Here is a 20,707-nt window from a genome sequence, read left to right as displayed (position 1 = left end):
CTTGCTTAATACAAAAGTTATTTGCAAGAATATCCTAAATGTTTTCTAAAATTTGAAGGTAGTTTTCATTACCTCAAACAAGGAATTTTGACGTATTAACCAAAATTATGCACACTTTTCTAAGTTTCAAAAGCAGACAAAATTTACTAAAGAGGTACTTTGTGATGCAATTTACTATCTTTCCCTTGCCTCCCTTGTGTCAGCTTTTTAACGAAATACACAAATAATTCCATCAAAATAATTCTGATCTGAAAACATTTAAATAAATTACAAGTCTTTAGCTTGTAATATTAATTTACCATGAGAAAAATGGTTATGTCAAATCTAAGCTCTGATTTAAAAGAAGTTAACATCAGCATAAATGCAGCCCCAATGCTGTTTCCAGGTCAAATCATGAGCAAGGTTCATAAGCAATCACAGCCCTGCAAAATATTATTAATTATGTATATGACATACTGACTCTATGAAACACTCAGGGTCTGGTTTCCCTCGGCATTTTGTTATTATCTGAACAGACTTTTTCATTCCCATGATGCAAAAGCCTCCAACATAAACTAAACTCAGAAATCACCACACCCAAAATAAAATTTCAGAGGGACAATTTCCAAATACGCATCATATAGCATGTAAAAAATTCCTTTTTTCTTTAGAATGGTGAATCTAGAAACCCAACACTTAAATCAGATTCACAACCCCTGCATACAGCACAGCAGACACTGTGCCAGTGCCTCCAGCCTCAGCTGAGTCCTTCTGTAGACAATTTTTCAGGAAGTCCACTGTAATGTTCTTAAGTGCAGAAATCCCTAGAGTCCAAGAATTTTCACTAGGTACAAAAAGAAAAAATGTCTGGTCAAGCATCCATTACAGTTTGCATTCTGCTTTTTTTTGTGTGTGTTCTGGAAAAATACTCTTCTGATGTCATACTGAAGGATTCTAAGGAGCCAGAGATGCCAACAAGCTTCCCAGCTTCACAAATAAATATCACAGTAACTTTCAATTAAACCCCAAAATGGAATGCATTGAAAGGATGTGGAAGGAGAAATGAGTCTTTAATCTTGGTCATGTGGGTGGGAGAGAATCACAGGATGACTTGGGTTGGTGGGGATCCTGAAGATCATCTAGTTCCAACCCACCTGCCATGGGCAGAGACAACTTCCACCGGGCCATGATGCTCAGAGCCTCATCCAACCTGGCCCTGAACTCTACCAGGGATGGGGCATCCACAAATTCTCTTAGCAACTTATTCTAACTACCCTCACAGTAACACAGTTTGTCATACTATCTCATTTAAACCTACTGTCATTTGGGAGCTATTGCCCCTCGTCCTGTCACTACATGCTCTTGTGAATAATCTTGTCCCATCTTTTTTGTAAGTTCCCCTCAAGTACTGAAAGGCCCCAGTTAGATCACCCGACACCTCATTTCCAGGCTGAACAATCCCAATTCTCTCAGTCTTTCCTTTTAGGACAGATCCTCCATCCTTCTAATCATCTTGGTGGCCTCCTTTATACTTGCCTGAGCATGTCCTTCCATGTGCCATGACCCCAGAGCTGATGCAGCTCTGCAGGTGGGGTCTCAGCAGAGCAGAGCAGAGCAGAGCAGAGCAGAGCAGAGCAGAGCAGAGGGGCAGAATCCCCTCCCTGGCCCTGCTGCCCACACTGCTCTGGACGCAGCCCAGGACACGTTTGGCTCTCTGGGCTGGGAGTGCCCATGGCTGGGTCATGTTCAGCTCTCACCCTGCAGCACCCCCAGGGCCTCCTGGGCAGGGCTGCTCCAGGTCTGTTCACCCCCAGCCTGGATTGATACCAGGGTTTGCTCTGACCCAGGGGCAGCAGCAGCACTTGGTCTTGTTAAACTGTGTAAGGTTCTCATGAAACACTTCTCCAGCTTCTCCAGGTCCCTCTGGATGACATCCCACCCTTCTGGTGTGTCAAACGCCCCTCTCAGCTTGGGGTCATCTACAAATGTGCTGAGGGTGCACTCAATCCCTTTGTCTATGTCATTAATGAGGATATTAAATAACTCTGGTCCCAGTACAGACCCCCTAGTCAGCGATGTCCATCAGAACTAGGAGCAATTGATCACCCTCCGGATGCAGCCATCCAACCAATTCGTCAGCCACCTAACAGTAGGCTAACCTACTCCTATTAAACCCATCACTCTCCAGAGAGAAGGATGTTGTGGGCAACTATGTTGTTGTCAAAGACTTTAGAGAGTCCAGACAAATGACACCTGTAGCACTTCCCTTGCCCACTGATGGAGCCGCCCAGCCACAGAAAGGCACTGGATCACTCAGGCAGGAGTTGCCCTTGGTGAAGCTGTGCTGACTGTCTCAAATCATCTCCCTGCCCTCCATATGCCTTAGCACAGCTTCTAAAAGGATCTGTTTCATCATCTTCCAGGTACAGAGGGAAGCCTGACAGGTCAGTAGTTCCCAGGGTACTGCTTTCTGCCCTGTTCAAAGATGGGTGCAATATTTCCCCTTATCCAGTCATCTGGGAGTTCTCCTGTGTGCCATGGATTTTCAAGTATTACAGAGAGTGGCTTGGGAACTACATCAGCCAAATCCCTCAGGATTTTGGGATGCATCTTGTCAGGTGCTCCAGCCTTAAGCACATTTAGGTTTCTCAGGTAGTCATGAACCTGCTCTTCTCTTACAACAGGAGGGACTTTGTTCTCCCAGTCTCCATCCTGCTGTTCATCCACTTGAGAGTGTGGAGAGAGAGGCTGCCTGTGAAGACTGAAGCAAAAAACTGTAGCTCAGTCTTGTCTGTTGCTATCTGTTCACGAGTCTTGTTTGTTGTAGAGGGTACAATTTTTTGATCTTCCTTTTCCAGTTAACATACCTGTAGACGCCCTTCCTGTTATTCTTTTTGTCCCTCACCAGATTTCAGTTCCAACTTTGCCTTGGCCTTCCTCACCCCCTTCCTACACAAACCATACTTCTTCTCTATGCTCTTCCTGTTAGCTGTCTTAGTTTCTACTGCTTGTGCATTTGCTTCTTTTCCCTTAGTTTGACCAGCAGTTTCCTAGTCAGACATGCTGGCCTCATGCTTTCCTTTCCCTCTGTCCTTCTTCTGGGAATCTCTAGCTCTTGTGCTCTGTGCAAGACTTCCTTAAAGACCTGCCAGCTCTGTCCTGCTACCTTGTCCCCATGGGCAGTCTCCCACAGCATCCCACGGACTATCTCCCTAAAAAGCTGGAAGTCTGCCTTCTTAAACTTCAGAACACTGGTGTTACTCCCTACCTAACCTGTGTTCTTCCAGACTGCAGACTCCACCAGTGAGTGATCACTGCAGCACAGGCTGCTTCCAATCTTGCCTTCCCTGATTAACTCACTTACACAAGTGACCATCAAATCTAATGCCACAGTCCCTCTGGTTAGTAGGTCTGACTATCACCTGGCCGAAGGAGTTGTCCTCCCTGCATTCCAGGAGTCTCCTGGATACAGCTGACCAGGTTTTTTTCCAGCATATGACAGAGTGGTTGAAGTTGCTCAGCAGAACAAGAGAAAGGTGGTCATGACATCTAATTCAGACTTTCCAGTGTTACATGAAATGTAGTCTGCTTCATTTGATACAAAATTAGATTGCATCTCTTGTACAAACAAGAAAACACTTTTTTGAACCCAGACAACACATAAACTGTGTCTTTAAAAAAAAAAAAAAAATTGAGTCAGGACTCAAGGAACCAGGGTCTGCATGAACAATCCACTCAAAAATAATTAGTTCTTTTCCAGAATTACAGTGTTTACCCTAGATGTTAGAGAGTCCATTCACATTCTGCTTCATGCTCAGCAAGCTTTCTTAGAAATTTATTGAGGCTGGACACGGATTTCTAAGGAGCCATCAGATATCGCTTCTAATCTTAGTTTCCACATTATTTAAGGCAACACTACAAAGAAACTATTTTCTTTGATAGAAACACATCAATCTAATTGAAACTAATGGAAATTATATGCCTGCAATGATGAGAAAAAAATAGAGCCCCTGTTTCAAGTGCCGTATACCATAGCTAAAACATGCTTATACCTTCTAAGTCTAAAGGAAGCCTTTGACTTTGAAAAACTGTAAATACAATATAAACAAACCAATTTTAATCTAGCTTTTAAAACCAAACCTCAGAAATATTTTCAACTAGATGAACATTCCAGGCTTGAATTTCCAACATTCCCAATAGGTCTCACAAAAACAGTGAAAGCACAAAAAGTTTTATTACTTGAAAATGTTTACCTACCTTAAGGAGCCTCTGTTATCTCCAATAAGACATATGAGCTACTTCAAGTTTACATGTTATGTATTCAAACCATATTACTGCTTTAGCAATTAGAACTTTTCTCAGGCCCAGCAGGAACAGGAGCAGGCAACCATGGATGTACAGCTGAGGGTTCTGTGGAACACATCTTGCTCCAACAGCCCTGCTGTTTTTTTGTTTGCTGCTATTTTTCCACCAGCTTTCAATAAAGCAGTTCACAATGAGTTCCCAATCTCAAAATCCTTCTGGGAGCACTGGTGTGAATATATGAAAACTGCTCAGCTTTTATCTGACAGTATGGGTTATAAGCTCTAAAAATTGCCTTTGGACTCACATAGAGCTGTGTTGCAAAAAAAACCCAAAAAAAACAAAAAAAACCCCACCAAAACTAGAACCTGCTGCCAACTGTACCTTGTTTATCTGTAAACTTCACTGTCATTTAATCGTGTGAGCTATTTCAATCATATCACTTGAGTCCTGATGTGTGGAATTTTCACTGGGGTAAGAGGCAGCTTAGGCAAAATAGATGTAATTGCTGTAGAGGTGCAGCAGTACATAAAATCACACACCATGTCTTCAAAAGCATTGTGTCAGTTTCTTTAAGAGCCTTGGCACTGATTCCACTGAAAAATAGTATTTGAGAAAATTTCTATGGAAAATAATACAGCATTTGGGGTTTCTTTAGTACAAGGAAGCAGCACTTTGAAATCTCATTTCTTTTAAAGATGCAAAGAAAATGAAATAGAGGTTAACCTACTGCTGGCTCATTAGAGTGTAAAATACAGTGTGGTGGTCTCATGAGGGATTGAAGAATGATTGTTTTCCAATTGAGAGATGGTGATAACTAAAGTTGCATCTTTCTAGAGCTGAGCAGGTCAGCCTGTGATCAGCAGGGGCAGTGGTAGCAATTGATAGCAACAGTAGGTTTCTGGATAAGTTCCATTTGTTGAAGCAAACTTTCTGGTGTTCCAGCAGGTGTCAATAAAAAAACATATTGCTCCACATGCTTCCTTGACTGACCTTTTCAGTGAAGTCTCTGCTTCTCCAATACATATTTCCAGGAATTTTAAGAAATAATTACAGAGTGCCAAATGATGGGCTAAACCCTAGGGGTTACTTTTTTAAAGCAGCAGTAGAAAATTGTATGCTAAGCAGTTACAGGCACTTATCATACACATGCAGCTAAACATTTCAAATAATATCTTTGGAGGATGAATTCTTGTCCCTCGTGAATTACTGTCAGATTTGCCATGGATGTATTAGAGCCACAGACTCATCTTGAATAACATGCTAAACAAAAGCCATAGACTGCTCTTCCTACACAGCCTTTCCCCCATACCTCACTATCTAATCATAATATAACCATGATTTCTAACAGCAAAAGTTTATAAAAACTTTTTCAGTGTTAAGGTAGTTCAGCTAGCACTATCTGAACTGATTTCTAGTACAAATCACATGGATGCAGCTCATTGAAAATACTATTCTCACTACTTAGCTATGCCCTAAGCAAGCAGCTGTAAATCTGCCAATAAATAACACAAATTAGAAGTTTAATAAATAGGTGTAATTTCTATGTTACCTGCCATTTTAGTTTTAGTTAGTTTTCCTTCTTCATTTTTATCACCCTGTTTGTTTTCCTTCTGGTCTTAATTCTATAAAAGCTTAATATTATTTTACTCTTAGAATTTTACCCTTCAGCCACCCCATAAAACTTCATTTTAATCCTTTAATCCCCTAATTTTCTTAATTAAGTTCTGAGTATTTAAAAAGTAGTTATATAAATTTTCAGGAGAGATCATTCAATTAAATTACTCTTCTCTGGTGAATAGGGAATGTATTCGATCATTGTAGAGTCAGAAACAAAAGTTATAATCAAATATAAAATGCTTCATAAAGTTGGGATGCATCCTACAAACACAGAGATGGAAACTATTATTTGTAAGGAAGTCAGTAAATTATTTTCTACTTCAAAAGTAGTAGGTTTTAAGGAGTTACTACTCCTTAATTACTCAAAAATTTGTGATACACCTGTAAAGCACCTGGTCTCAGTGTTAAAATTAACACATTGAGAAATGTAAATGAAATAGCTCCTGACCTGCTGCAAAGTCAACACTCTTTCTCTGTATTCAGGTTAATGTGTTACAGAAGAGCAAAATCTTTCACTGTAGTGAAATCTTTCTCTGTCTTCATTGATCTTCAGTTATCATCTGCTTGCATCAATAGCAACCAAGCTCTTCCAAGCTCCCATTTTTTCTTAGCACCCAAAACTGTGTCCTCTTCTTGTTTTACTCTCATCTCCACAGTTATCCCTGTGACGGGTTATTCAGAACACCTTCTTCAACTCTTTTCAGTTTCCTATGAGAGCTCTGTACCTACCACCTTCCTCTACCCTCTGCTTATCTCAGAAACACTCTCATCTCTAGAAGAAGAGAGTCCACAGATCTACCTCTATTCTCCTTACCCATTCCCTGGAGGGCAGGTCCTGATCTCTCTGACACTTTTCATGGATACCTGCCTGCCAGTTTAAACAGCATGTGGCCAAGGGACAGCCTTTAATATCTTTTCAATCCACACTGATGCTTCAGGACAACACTGCAGTGCTGCTTGTCTTCAGGTCCATGTGCTGTGTTTTCCTTGACTCACACCTCCCTCCATGTCTCTCTCATTTCCCAGGTATCTGGAAGCCTTGTGCCTTATTTCTGCAAAAGTCTTTCATACCCACACATAAATATATAACTGGTGCAAGCTAACAACTGATACTAATTGCCTTTTCAGTAGTGCAGGAACTTTTCTGTAACCTAGACAGAAGCACTTTTGCTTTGCTCATGTTTACTCTGAACACTGTTGTGAGGGTCAGTTGCCTTGACTGTGTCTTTCCTGTCTTTTCATCTCCCCAATCCCTTTTTTTTTTTCCTCCCAAATGAATTACATTTCTGCTCTATGTTCAAGTCCTTTCTTTGTTATTTAATACCCTAGCTATCTCCTCTTTGATAACACAAGGTCAGCTTTCTGCTTATTTCTACTCAAGGGTCAAAAATACAGGCCCCTACCTGGCACTTTTGTGTGTTTATTCCATGCTTTCAGGAGTCCTTTGTATTTTCTCCAGCACTGCTGCACATACATAGAAGAAGCTACTATAAACACATGTCAAAATTAACTCCTTAATCTTCTTCACACACGTACACCTTTTTCCATTATTGCCACACAACCTCCCGATAATGGTTAGGCTGTTTATTATGATTCCTACACTGTTTCTTGTTCACCCACAACTATCTGGCCTCCATCTGTCATCTCAAGTACTTTTTCAAATTTTTGGGGAGCAATAGAATCAGAATTGCCTCCTTTGTTTGCATAACATTAAAAAAAAAAAAAAAATCTTATTCCAGAAGAGTTGTTCAAAAACTTTACCAAAATAGAATAAATATCAAAAATTCAGTAAAGCTGAATGCGTGGTCAAGGTGAGAAGCAGTGCCCATTCTGAGGAAACCGGCGCTGTCCAGGAGTCCAGACCTGATTCTGCCTGCAACCGAGACTCCTACTCACATGTAAATGTTATAAAGCCACAGGCATTTTGATGGAAGACACATAACCGACACTGAGGATGGTTACAAGCCTCAACACTCTATTATTCCCCAGTACAACCTTTTATACCCTGCTTCTCACATGCATAACACCTGTGTGGTCTCTCACTCCTTTGTGATTGGTCAGTGCACCTCAGCATTCCGTGCTTCTTTTTCTTTCAGTGTTGGTCACCTGTCTTACACAGCTGCACTCCATTAGGGATGAGGCTTGGCCACAGCCCCATTCCTAATTTCTCACAATTTGTTCTCCTGCAGGGTTTTTAGTGCTGTCAATTAGTCCACAGTCCAGATGTAGAAATGGAAGCCATAGAAACAAATCCACTCCTATCATCACTTTACAAGCAGTTGTACAGTGCCCAGGGAAATGAAACTAGTAACTCATAAAACCATAACACTGGAGATTGTGAAATAGTCCTGATCAGACGTGTTGAACCATGACAGGGTAAAATTATGGCAGCGGCTTTTCCTTATTTTTTTTCTTGCCCATTCAGAGACACTGGAAAACAGCTGCCTTCATGAAGCCCTGAGAACTAACTTCTGAAAATCAGGCCATTATAAAGACTTTGCCTTTGCCTGATGGGGTCTAGGCTCACCACAAAGGACATGCATATTCCTTACTTTGCTCTTCCATCAAACTCCTTCTGCCTCTGGGGGTGAGGCCTCAGGGTAAAAAATGTAGTAACCCTGCAACACAGCACCATGCCCAAAGTTATTTGCACCCAGAAAATGTAAGTTGCCTGTTCTCATGCATTACATTGCTGTGCCAGAATATGTTCACTGACATAGGTAAAAGTGGCAGTGAAGGCAAAGAGGAAAAGGCTTTTTTTCTATGTAAGCAATGTAGATTAGACACAACTCCAGGATCCTCGGACCAAACATATGCTATCTGGCCAAATCTACAAGAGTCTGACTAGGACCTTCATTTTGTGGTGAGCCACACAAATAAAAGAATAAGATCAGGCCAAGCAAGATATCCCTGTGTTCCTGGGATAAATGGCTGTTTGGAGGCCACTGGAAGGCAGTGATTCTCCCAAAAATAGAGCTGACAGGCATTTAAAGTGATGGCAAAGCTCATTCCATCTGATAAACCAAGGTTCCACCTGTCGGTTTACTTATGAGGAGAAGATATTTCAAAGGCAGAGGTTTATTCAAGTCACTCCATAGCTGTGGGTGCTAGTGTGTTTATGTGTGATAGGTAAATCTGCCATCTATCTGAATGCCCTAAAGATGGTAAAAGATCTGTTTTCATAGCCAGGGACATACAGGAGTTTTTGTGGAGGTCAAGAAATGCTTGTTCAACTCACGTGCTGTAAAAGAGATGAAGAGTCAAGGTCTCTTGCATGTTGAAAAGCAAGATGGGATGAGGGTTCATGGCTGCCCAGATATAGGTATTTTTTCTTTGGGAAGGCAAACATGCCACTGCCCAACACCAATGATCCCAGCCATAAAGCTGGTATTGAAATGCTGATATATTACAAAATTTTTAAAGTTGGGAACTTACCTGGGAACATCCATGCACATTTGGAATTGTGGCTGTGGAATGAAAAGAAAAAAAAAAAAATAAAACCCCCAAAGAATATATTTAAATCTAATGGGCCATAAAGAATTCGAAATTGCTGAAGCTTTACATCCCAGTTTCATAAAGACATTTCCTTAAAGCTGTTTTTGGTAACATGTAACATGTTCGGAGCAGACCCAAATGTTACATATTTTTTTTTGTTAATACATGGGAGATGTACAGGCTCAAAGGAATCTTCCCCCTCCTCCTCCCCCCTCAAATTTAGAATCAGCCATGTGCTGACAAAAAATGAAAAGGTTCAAACCTCAACATCCATGTCTGCAGGGAGCCTAGCATTATCCCACCATGTCACCATGCCTTCCTGACCCCTGCTTCCCAACCTATCCCCCCTGCAAAATATCCAAGTCCTAGCAGCCTTGAAATTCAGTCAAGGAAGGAACAAAGTGGTGCAGCAGAGCTAATGAGCCTCGACTTGGCCCTGCTGAGAAAGTATTAGGGTTGCAATTTAAGTGAGCCATAAGATTTCAATTAAAAATGGTTTAAATGCTGTGGCTCAGTTAAGCCCTGCTCAGGTTTAGACACAGCTACTTTACTACACTCAAATTATTGTCATGCACAAAGAGAAAACAACTAACAAAAGATTTATTTCTCATATAATTTAAACCTTACCAGCTGAATAACTGACTTAAAGTATTATTATACATTAATTATTTTAGAGAAATAAAAGAGAAACCTGGACTTGACACTTCCCTGATATGCTTCCTCGGTTATGATTCCATCACTTCAAACCACACACACTGCCTTCAGGTTATCAATCCAGATTGTCCAAAAGCCTCTGCAGAGCTTTTCTTCACTCCTGCCCAGCTTGGTGTTTTCTGCCAGCTTACTGGGTGTTCGCTCAATCATCTCATCCAGGTCGTCAACAAAAACATTAAACAGGACTGGTTCCGCGCTGAACTCTGGGATATCCCAGTGACTGGCCACCAACTGGACCATTCTCTGGACTCAGCCAGTTTTTAGCACAGTGGAGAGTGCATCCATCCAAGCCAGGACCAGCCAGTTTCTTCAGGAGAATAGAGTAGGAGACAGCATCAAAGGCTTTGCCAAAGTCCAGGCAGAAAACATGTACAGATTTTCTATTATCCACTAAGCAGGTCACCTGCTCATAAACGAAGATCAGGTTGGTCAGGCAGGACCAACTGCTATAAATTTTTCTGACTGGGCCTGATCTCTTGGTTGTCCTACATGCCTTGAGTGCAAAGGCACTCAAAATTATCTGTTCCATAACAGTCCAGGACACCAAGGTCAGGCTGACGGGCCTGTACTTCCCTGGACCCTCCTTGTGACCCTTCTTGTAGATGTGACCATTGGCCAGGCTCATGTCACCTGTGACCTTCCTGGTTTACCAGGACTGATTACAAAAGATGGAGAGAGGCTTGGCGAGCCCTTCTGCCACCTCCCTCAGTATCCTTGAATGAATCCCATCTGGTCACACCTAAGAATGTCTAAACTTATGGTTCAGCAGGTCAATAACTACTTCCTCCTGGATTTCAGAGGGTTTTTTCTTTTCTCTATCTCTGTCTACCAGCTCAGGGGACTGATTGCCCTGAGGATCACTGATCTTACAGTTATAGACTGAGCTAAAGAAGGCATTGAGTATTTCAGCCTTTTTCTTATCCTTGGTGACAGTGTTGCTCCATCATCCAATAATGGACAGAGATTTTCCTTGGCCTTCTTTTTACTATTAATATTTTTGGAAAAACTTTTAAAGGTCTCTTCAAAAACAAGCTATTCTATGATTCTATGGCAAATATTTCATTCTACGCAGAATAGTTCTTGTTACTCGCTGTTTAAAAACTATGGTTATACCACATGAGTATAAACAAAAGTAAAAAATTAGTCACTAGCAATCCAAATACTAAAAAAAAATTGCAGCAATAACTAACCAGGCTCAAGCAAAGCTGCAGTCAACCCATGTTCAGAAAAGCCCTGTGACCTTGCTGGGTTAGCTTAACCTGCTGCCTCTTTATTAGTCATAATAAATCCACATTTACCAGACATGAATCAGGTCTAAATTGCCAAAGATTATAGTGTTACTATGTTTTGTGTAGAATTGTGTCCCATGTCATCCAATGAAGAAATGCCAACCTCTTCCTAATGTGCTTTTGGTTGTTCCATGCCAGGCTTTCAATCAGACCAGAGTTCAACAGTTTTGGAAGAAGTCTTAATTGAACATCTTGATGGAAAACACCTGTTTTCATTCCCCCAGATTACAACTGCCATTTTCTTTTGTTGTCCTCTATCATTTCTGTTCTACCCCATTTATGACCATTTTGTCTTCAACACTGTTAGTTTCACTTTAAAATCAATTTCAAACCACTTGGGAACTTCTTTTTCTTTTTACCTTTTCTAAGGGTATCACCTCCTAAAATGAGACACATTTACAGATTTGGATGTTTTGAACTGTGTGCTGGCTTGAAGGCAAAACCAGCGAGAGACTCCAAGTCAAAAAAAACAATTTAATAGGAGAGAAAAAAAAGTAAAATAAAATAAAATAAAATAAAACACATGCAATGGTACAAAAGATCACTGACAGAGTCAGAATACAACCTGAAACCGTGGTGGTAGCAGTCCAGATGAAGTGGTCTTGTTGAAGCAGTGATCCTCTAGAAAGGTCTGGTAGCTCTTGTCCTCTGGGAATCCCGTGGGTAAGGCTGCCTGTGCTGTCCCAAATCCCATATTATATCCAGATGGGAATGCTTGGCTCCTCCTCCTGGGCGGAGCATCTCACAATGGGCTGATATCATTTTATCAGTCTTGCAATGGGTCCTTGATTGCCCATTAAACAGAGATAGCTCCTGGAGGGAGTTACCTATGAGTCATGCAGCTGGGCATTGATGGGCCATTAACAGAAGATAGTCTGGAGGGAGGGGGCACGGGAAACAGTGGTGCACAACTTAGTTTCAACATTTCATGTAGATGGTGATAGAATACATACTTTGGGCACATCTGACATTGTAACCTAGAACAAACTGTGACCTAATGACCCAGCCTACTATGCATTGTTTCTTCACATTTCTCAGAAACATGATCCCTGGAATAGTTTCTAATAAATTTAGCCCACAAACTCATGTTTTAAAGCATAAAGAAGCAGATAGACCAGACCTTCTGCATAAGAATTTGAGGGCTTTCATCAGAAACATTGGGGATGGAAAGAAAAGTTTTTTTCAAAAGACATGCTAAGACAACCTCCCAGACCCAGCTATTTTGAAATGGGCTACATTTAAAAGCACATTTCTAAGAAACTTTATTGCACTTACCTATTAAATTTCAATTATTGTAATTCAAACATTACCAAAATTGACTGGTTTACTTTGAAGATATTCTCCACAGAATAGTTTTCAAACTATGACCTTTCATGCCTGTAATGTGGTTAAAAAAGACAGTAATTGGCTACAGCACTCTCCTAATTTAGAGCCCTTGACTAAATCTACTTTATTAAAATCTTTCTTAGGAACTAGTTGAGAAAATAATTTGCCCTCCATGTGCCAGACATGACAATCATCCATCATGAGGCTTACGTGCTTCTCCTTTCAAACTGTGTCCTCTCGATTCTGAATATGAATGCATCTGTTGACGCTCTCATCACTTGACTGGGATTTTCCTCAGCTCACAGGTCTTGTTTCTAGCTGGACACAGCAGCTGAAGAAGAGGAAAATAGCTGGTAGATTCTCACCACGACAACGAAAGACAAGACTCCTTCTGGCGTCAGCTGGGAGGGCTTGGTTTCTACCAGCGATGTGGAACAAATCCTCTGTAGGAAACACTGGCTTCAAGAGATGCTCTTTTTCGTACAACTTATCTGGACACAGAACTATACAGAGGACTCCAATTTTCTAGGAAAGAAGAACTTCCTTGGCTTAGCCTCCACAATGGTGTGAAGCAGAGCCCCACTAATCCTGGTCAAACTCCATTCTCTAGCAGGCAGTGGAACCAGGGGAACTACAGCAAATGGGCAATATCTAGATACCCTAGCCAAGAAAGTGGGCTAGCTAGCACTTGAAGTTTAGAAGCTGTTATTAAAATGTAAAACCAGCTTCAACAGTTGTACAGTAGCATGACAGTACTATGGACTTACATGGAGGAACGTTTATCTCCTTATGGCACTATCCAAATGAGAGGGTGAGATAACCTTATAATGACAAGTCACTGCAAGTGTGCACGCTTTCCTCTCGCTGAGTAATCTGACAGATTCTGTGACTGAGACAGACTGAACCTGCTATGTTTTACTGAAGCATAGTCCCAGACATCACTTAGGGTATTTTGGTTTCTAGCTTTCACCAATTCCTTTTCAAGGCATGGTTTTATTCTGCATTTATACAAAAACCTCAAACTTCATTATCTGCCTCTTCACATACCTTGAAAAGAGCTTTCCATTTCCTGAACAAGGTCTTTAGCAGTGCCTGTGAGGCTTTTATTATTTTTTTATGTTTTCATCAATTTTTGCAGCTTTATTTATGAGGCCTCACTGCTGTGCTGCCTAAGAGGTTAACAGATTACTACTGTTGTAGTCAATGAAATAGAATATTGGTCTTAGAAAACAAACTGTCTTCCTGGGAGATTTATTTTGAAATAAGTCTTTAACTCAGAATAGATTTCCCTTATGAAGCCAGACATGTGTAACATTACTTTGAGGCTATCAAATAATTTTCTGAAAACTGAGATAATCTGTTTTAAAAAATAATGTTCTAGCTCAAAAATATTCCTCATTTTGAAAAGACCAAGCAATACAGATTTTTCTTACATAGTGAATTATGAAAATAAAATCTGTTTCAAAAATCATGTTTTCCTAACAAGTTAGGAAGTATTTTCATCATTTGTACTGTGAATTTTTCTTTCATTTCCTCTTTGTAGACATACCCATCTAATCTTCCTCTCAGCTGGCACTAGACAGGTTCTCAATACAGCCTGTTTCAAGGCAGTAACTAAACACCGAGCTATCTGGGATCAAAAAGAGCAGTCAGTATTTTCCAAAACTCTGACTGAATCAAAAAACATGTATCAGAATTATTGGTAGAAATCAGTAATGTACCAGATGTAGCAGACCTCTTGCTGGGAAAAAAAAAATAGGAAAAAATAAAATAAAATAAAATAAAATAAAATAAAATAAAATAAAATAAAATAAAATAAAATAAAATAAAATAAAATAAAATAAAATAAAATAAAATAAAATAAAATAAAATAAAATCTGTTCATGAACATGCCAGGAACATTACATTTGTCTGATGGATAAATTATTCATTGAGAAATATTTCTTCAATGTCATCTGTGACTAAAGTTCTCAGAACATTGTACTATTTGTTATTTCACTAGGGACTTAGAATTATTATTTAAAGCCTGTCTATGGTAGAGAGTGCAGAAAACGTAGTGAATACAAACAAATCACTCCAAGCATTAATTAGATAAAAGAGATAGTTTTCCAAAACCATGATTAAATAGTCATCTTTTGGTGTTTAGGTGCAGAAAATCACCAGTAGCTGATATTGGAGGAGAATACAAACAAGCCAAAATGGGAGGACACATCTCTCTCTCCTGTCTGCCATTTCCCCTCCCCAGACTCTCCCATAGGACATGAATTCTTCTGCTCACGCTCTCTCCTCCCTCTAGTCCTACCTATTTTCTTCCTCCTACATCACTTACCCTGGGCACAGTTAGATCCTCTCCAGCATATTCATTCTTGGTGCTACTGGATCAAAGCTGCCAACACTTTAGTAGTTTGCTCATCTGAGCCGGGTGCTACGGCTGCTTCTTCCTTTGTCCCTTGCCTCTCACTTTTTCTGAATGTAAGAAAGGAGCCTCACATATCAAATGGGGGAAAAAGGTAGAGGACTCCCACCACTGAGTCAGTCAACACTCTCTGTCCGACACACCTTGAGGGGTATTTTGTAGTAACATCCCACATCAGTCTGGGGAGGAGCAGGTACCAGACTCTTCTTTTTCAAGCTTTCCAGAAACAGCTGTCCTAGTTCACAGCATTTTGCTTCCCTTAGCACATGAGCCACTTTTGCCTCCCACTCTAAGAGTGCTGATATGAAATGTGGTTGCTAGTATTTAAGGGTTACTCTAAAACTATTCTTTGTGGATGTGTATATGCATGCACATGAGCAAAAAAAAAACCACCCAAACCCTAGCATTTACATTCAAAAGGGCCAGGCTCACAGAAAATAAGTGTGACATTACTGTGAGTCAACTCCACAGAAGAACTTGTCATTATTCATTTTTGGCGTTGATCATTTTTCTTCTGACAGAACACATCAAATACAGGCTGAGGTCTGCATCGTGCACACAATATGTCCTGGGGGAAAAAAATCTTATAAAAGAGCTTTTAGAGTGGTGGTTGAAAAGCAAAGAGGCTTTATGTTCTCTCTGCCTGTAGCTCCAAAATGCCTACTATAGGGCTAACATTATTTCCCAACACATCTGCTGAACATATTTCAGAAAAGTAATGCTTCTTTCTTCACCCTCTCAAGAGAGTCGAGGCAGAATTTCTGAGAAAAGCAAAGATTTGCAGATGTTTTAGGAGCTACTGTTGTCCTGCTGTTTGGAAATTCTGACGTAGGTGCAAGAATTGCTGTTGCAAAAGTTGTACAGAACTCACCGAGGTCTAAATCCAGCCAACCAGGGTAGATGGCTGAATTTAGGTAAATGGCTTGGCTCCTCAGGTGCATCGAGACACTTTGGGCTGAGACATAGTGCAGCTAAACTCTGAATCTGTCTGGGAGTTGGCTGTGGCCCAGTCCAAAAGTACATAACAAACTGAGACAGTTTTGCTTGAAGCTTGGAGTAAAAGTGAGGTCTCATTTGCAGGAATTTAGGAAACCTGAGACAAAGCTGAGTTAAGTACCTGGTGGAAAGGATTTTCATTCACTATTCAGTTTTTCCTATTAAATCATGGGATTACAAACCAGGTTCACCTCTTTTCAGCACATGCAATGACAGAAAACTTATCTTCCTCATTGCTAAGTAGATTCTATTCAGAGGAGAGTTTAAATTCCTGATCTTACAGTTAATCTGGAGAAGTGGCTCAACAAGCTACTGGTTGTGTGATCACACCTGACAAAAATCTGCAACAACTTTAAATTCCCTGTGTATATTAATCGGAAAATTTTACATAATGCCTAAAAATTCTGCAATTTAAATTCTGATTTTTCTGTATTCCCTGGATTATTTTTTTTTCCCCCCTAATGATTTTTTTATTAAGCAAAAGCTTTGGACAGTGTTCCTGTAAACTTATTTTTGCTGAGGCTAATCTGAGGAAAATAAATAATATTTTAGGACATACACATTTCTGTAAGAAAAACATATTCTCTTTCTGCTATATGGTCTGTGAAAAAATTACAGTAAACTTGGTACAAGATACTACTTCAAACCTGGGTCAAGATTAAATAAATACATAGAAGAAAAAAATTACCTGTCATTCCTTTGGAGTCTTACCATAATGACAATTTCAGAACAGTCACAGAACTGAAAAAAAAAAAAGTAAAGAACATATAGAAGTAAAGAAGTTCATGAAAACCCTAGAAGTATTTCTTTCATTGTGTCTCTCAGATTTTTTTTTTTTTTTTTTTTTCCTCTGATCAGAATTCCTATAGGGAAGAATAAGATATGACAAGTTTAAAAAGAAGAAAACATATTTGTGTGGAAGCACATAACTGAGGGGAATTTTTGATAGGATTATTCTTAGCAAAGACTGAAGATTACTTGTTTCAGAAATGAAGGTACTTCAGTAAATATAACACAAAATTTACAAGTTCCTAGATCCATAGAGTATTTCTGAGCAAGATGTTTGAGATATCCCATTGTCCTGCATCAGACCAGGAGAGGGTGAATTTTTGCAGCAGCCAGGAGAAGCATGGCCAGGACCCAGGGGTTCTTCTCTACCACCCCATGCCATACACAGAGGGTGGGGGGTCAAGGGGTTCCTCCTGGCCAGGTGGGTGGTGCAGTGCCGGGTTCTGCATGGTGAGTGCTCACCTGGGACAATCGCCTGCCTCTCTTGTTTGCTTCCATTCATTTTGCTGCTGCTACCCTTCACTTCTTATTTCACTGCTCTTTCTAGTATGCTGTTCTGATCACAATCCATGTTCTTTACCTTTTGAGCCTTCAGTTCTCCTCTTCATCTCACTGCAGGGAGCAGGGAGACTAAGCAAGCAGCGTGTAGTTCAGAGTGCTTCGGTGGGAGCACTAAATGGGAGAATAACATCCCTAAACCACAACGCCCATTTATCTGAACATAATTCATTGACACATCTACTGTAATAAAGCAGGCCTGCCAAAGCACATGGAGCACCCAGCCAAAGTCTGTGCATTAGAGTTCATGCTGCCCTCTAAATACATTAAAATCAGGTGTTCATCACTACTTGTTTAGTATATTTAACTGAAGTATATATAAGGTAACAGGGTATGATATAAATTCTGCAAATGTACATGTCTCAATTAGAGGAAAATTACCTTTTCCTAGCCTCATCATTGCAATATTGCATTTTCAATATACAATAAATGTGAGGGCTTTGTTCTCCCTGAAAGTCAGCATAAGATGTTGAAAAGGAGACATGTTGTTTCACCTGGAAGTATCTGTCCTAGCCTTTGAGTGTAAAAAAAATTAATCCTGAGACAAAAAAAAATAGTCTTCCTCCTATTCCTCATATTTCCCTGGGAAGACCTCAACATTTTTCTTTGCCCCAGCCCAGCTGCATTGCTCTTTCCATGGCTCTGCTCTATTCAGTCCCTGCTGAACTTACAGCATATCTCTACTACAATTCAGCCAAAACCCAATTTGAGACAGCACAATATCTTTTCTGATGATGAAACACAAAGTCTTGGCAAGTTCTCTTCTGGATATTTTTGTTTGCAGGAACAAGAAACATTTTGGGGAGGAAATTCTAAAATTTATCACTCAGAAAAAAGGTCCAACACAAAGCTTCAAACCGGAGAATTTTATTATGGAGCCAACCTCAAACCTGACACCAAAGGGAATTGCCAATGACTACTTCTCCATATTTTGAACACAAAACTTCTGAAACAAATATGCACTGTCATGATCAAAGCAAATACTCTAGGTCTTATGATCTGAACTTCTGAAATTTACATTCCTTCTGATCCAGTCTGCAGTTATATCAAACCATGATTTTTTAAGTTATTATATGGATAACAATCCCAAATCTACATGAAGATACTATCCACTTTATTTATATAAATAATGTTAAATTCTTGAATCTGCTGCCTTTGAGAAGGTCTTCACAAAGTAGGTGAAATTTGAATAGGCCCTCAAAAACTATGTCTCAAGAAGAAAAACAAATATATGTGTTCACACACTATTTCCCTTATTCTTGTTAATAAGAAGGGGATTACTTTTATTATTAAGTATTCATAAAATGCATCCAGCACCGGTAACGTAGTTTGATGTTCCCAGCTGTTAGAGCATAAATTGGAATAAAGACTAGCTCACTGAATTAAGTGGCATTCAATCCACTAGTGCAGAGTGGCTAAATGCACAGCTTTGTTTGTGTCTTACCTCAGCCAAAAAGCAATGTCCATGCAGAGGAGAATCAAAGGGACAAAACCAGTTCCAAGTCTGGGAACACTCTTAAATTCATGACAAGGTGGTATCTGGTTCCCCATTGTGCCTCTGAGCACAGCCAGGGGCGTATTCTTATTTCAGAAGATATTTTGTAGGATGCAAAACAGTATTGTCCTGGTTCATCAGAAAGAGAACTTGACACAGCACCCTCTGACCTGACAGGGCTTTGCCAGTGATTTACAAAGCATTTCTAACATCTACTGATGTGGGGAAACCTTACAATTTTCCTGGCAGCTGGAGGCCAGCACTTAGGAAGTGGCAGGAACTCAGGCAATGCCAATAGGCTCTTTCTTTAATTGTTTTTCCCTGACACATTAACTCCAGGGATGCTTCCTCTTAAGGGCTCTAGGGGCTACAGGATTAAATCCACTGAATTTTCAAAAGGAACAGGACAAGAGCCAAAAGCAATAGTTATTAGCAGCTGATTCCAGACAAGTTTAATTTCATTTGCCATGTTCATTGTGGCTCAGCAGGTGATCTTGCAGGTGGAGGAGTCAGGACAATGCCAGCAGGTTTGTTATTCATGATGTACCATCCCCTGGGCTGCCATCAGCCCACTTGACGTGAGCAGGAGAAAGAGACAGCATTTTGTCCACCAGTGCTGATTTTCAGTCTGAGACAACCAGCTATCCGTACTGATGCTATTTATCACTGCTGTACATTCATAAATTCATGTCTGATAAGTGAAAGTTTTGTATAATAGCACTTGTTGATACTGACATCTCTTCCCAAAGGCCTGCTAGTGACTGCTGTAAGCAAAGGAATGAATTATATTGGATTAAGAAATTTTTCAGCTGAATGTTGAAAGTGTGGTTTCCACTGCAGTTAAACAAGACAAATCCCCCAAAAACCCTACATAGACACCTACATTTTAACATTTGAAAGGCAGTCCCAATTACTAATAAATTACTGTTGAATTCCTATGGGATTCTTTTACACCCTGTTAGAAATCACAGCAACACTCATATCAATATGATGATTATTAAAAAATCAAATCAGAAGTAAATAGTAATGTACTTCAGGCATTAACATTTATGGTGTGAATTTTACTTTCCAGTTTAGGCACTGAAAAATACTGCAGAGTATTTATTCTCACAATATTCCAACGACTAGAAGCAATCAAAAACTGAAGGTTTCTCTGAAGGAAGAGAGACTTACGAAGTCCATGGCCAAACCAGGAAACAAAGCTCACTTGTAAGTGGTAGGCTTGTGTTTCCATCCTTCTTACCCTCAGTCTGTACTCTTGCATTTTGCCACCCACAGAGATGACTGAATAACACAAGAAGATATTCAGTAAGACCTTCACATAAAATGTATGCTTTCATTTCACTGCTGCTCTTTGCTGGGGTTGGGGCTGGAACAGCTTCTTTTGAGCATACTTAGAACTGTTCGATAACATGTCCTTGGCTCAGCCCAGCTCAGAAAATATCAGGCTACTAAAATCAAGGAGACAAAAGCAGTGTTTTCGGCAGCAATTAAAGAAAGCTCTTGCTTTCTTTAGCTTCTTTCTTTGCTACACATAAATCTGTGTAGAGCCCCACAGAGCAATCTGGCTGATACAAGGATCCTTATCATGGACAGTCCCTCAACCCTTGGCAAAATCTGGGAGTCAGACCTGAATGTCAGTGGCCCTATTTACAATATGTGACAGGGCCTTAACCCAGCCAGACCCAAGAGGGGGCTGAAATCAGAAAAATCGTGCTGATAATTTGC

The sequence above is a fragment of the Hirundo rustica genome, chromosome Z (genome assembly GCF_015227805.2).
Source record: "Hirundo rustica isolate bHirRus1 chromosome Z, bHirRus1.pri.v3, whole genome shotgun sequence".
NCBI lineage: Eukaryota > Metazoa > Chordata > Aves > Passeriformes > Hirundinidae > Hirundo > Hirundo rustica.
Note: the sequence above shows the minus strand (reverse complement) of the source record.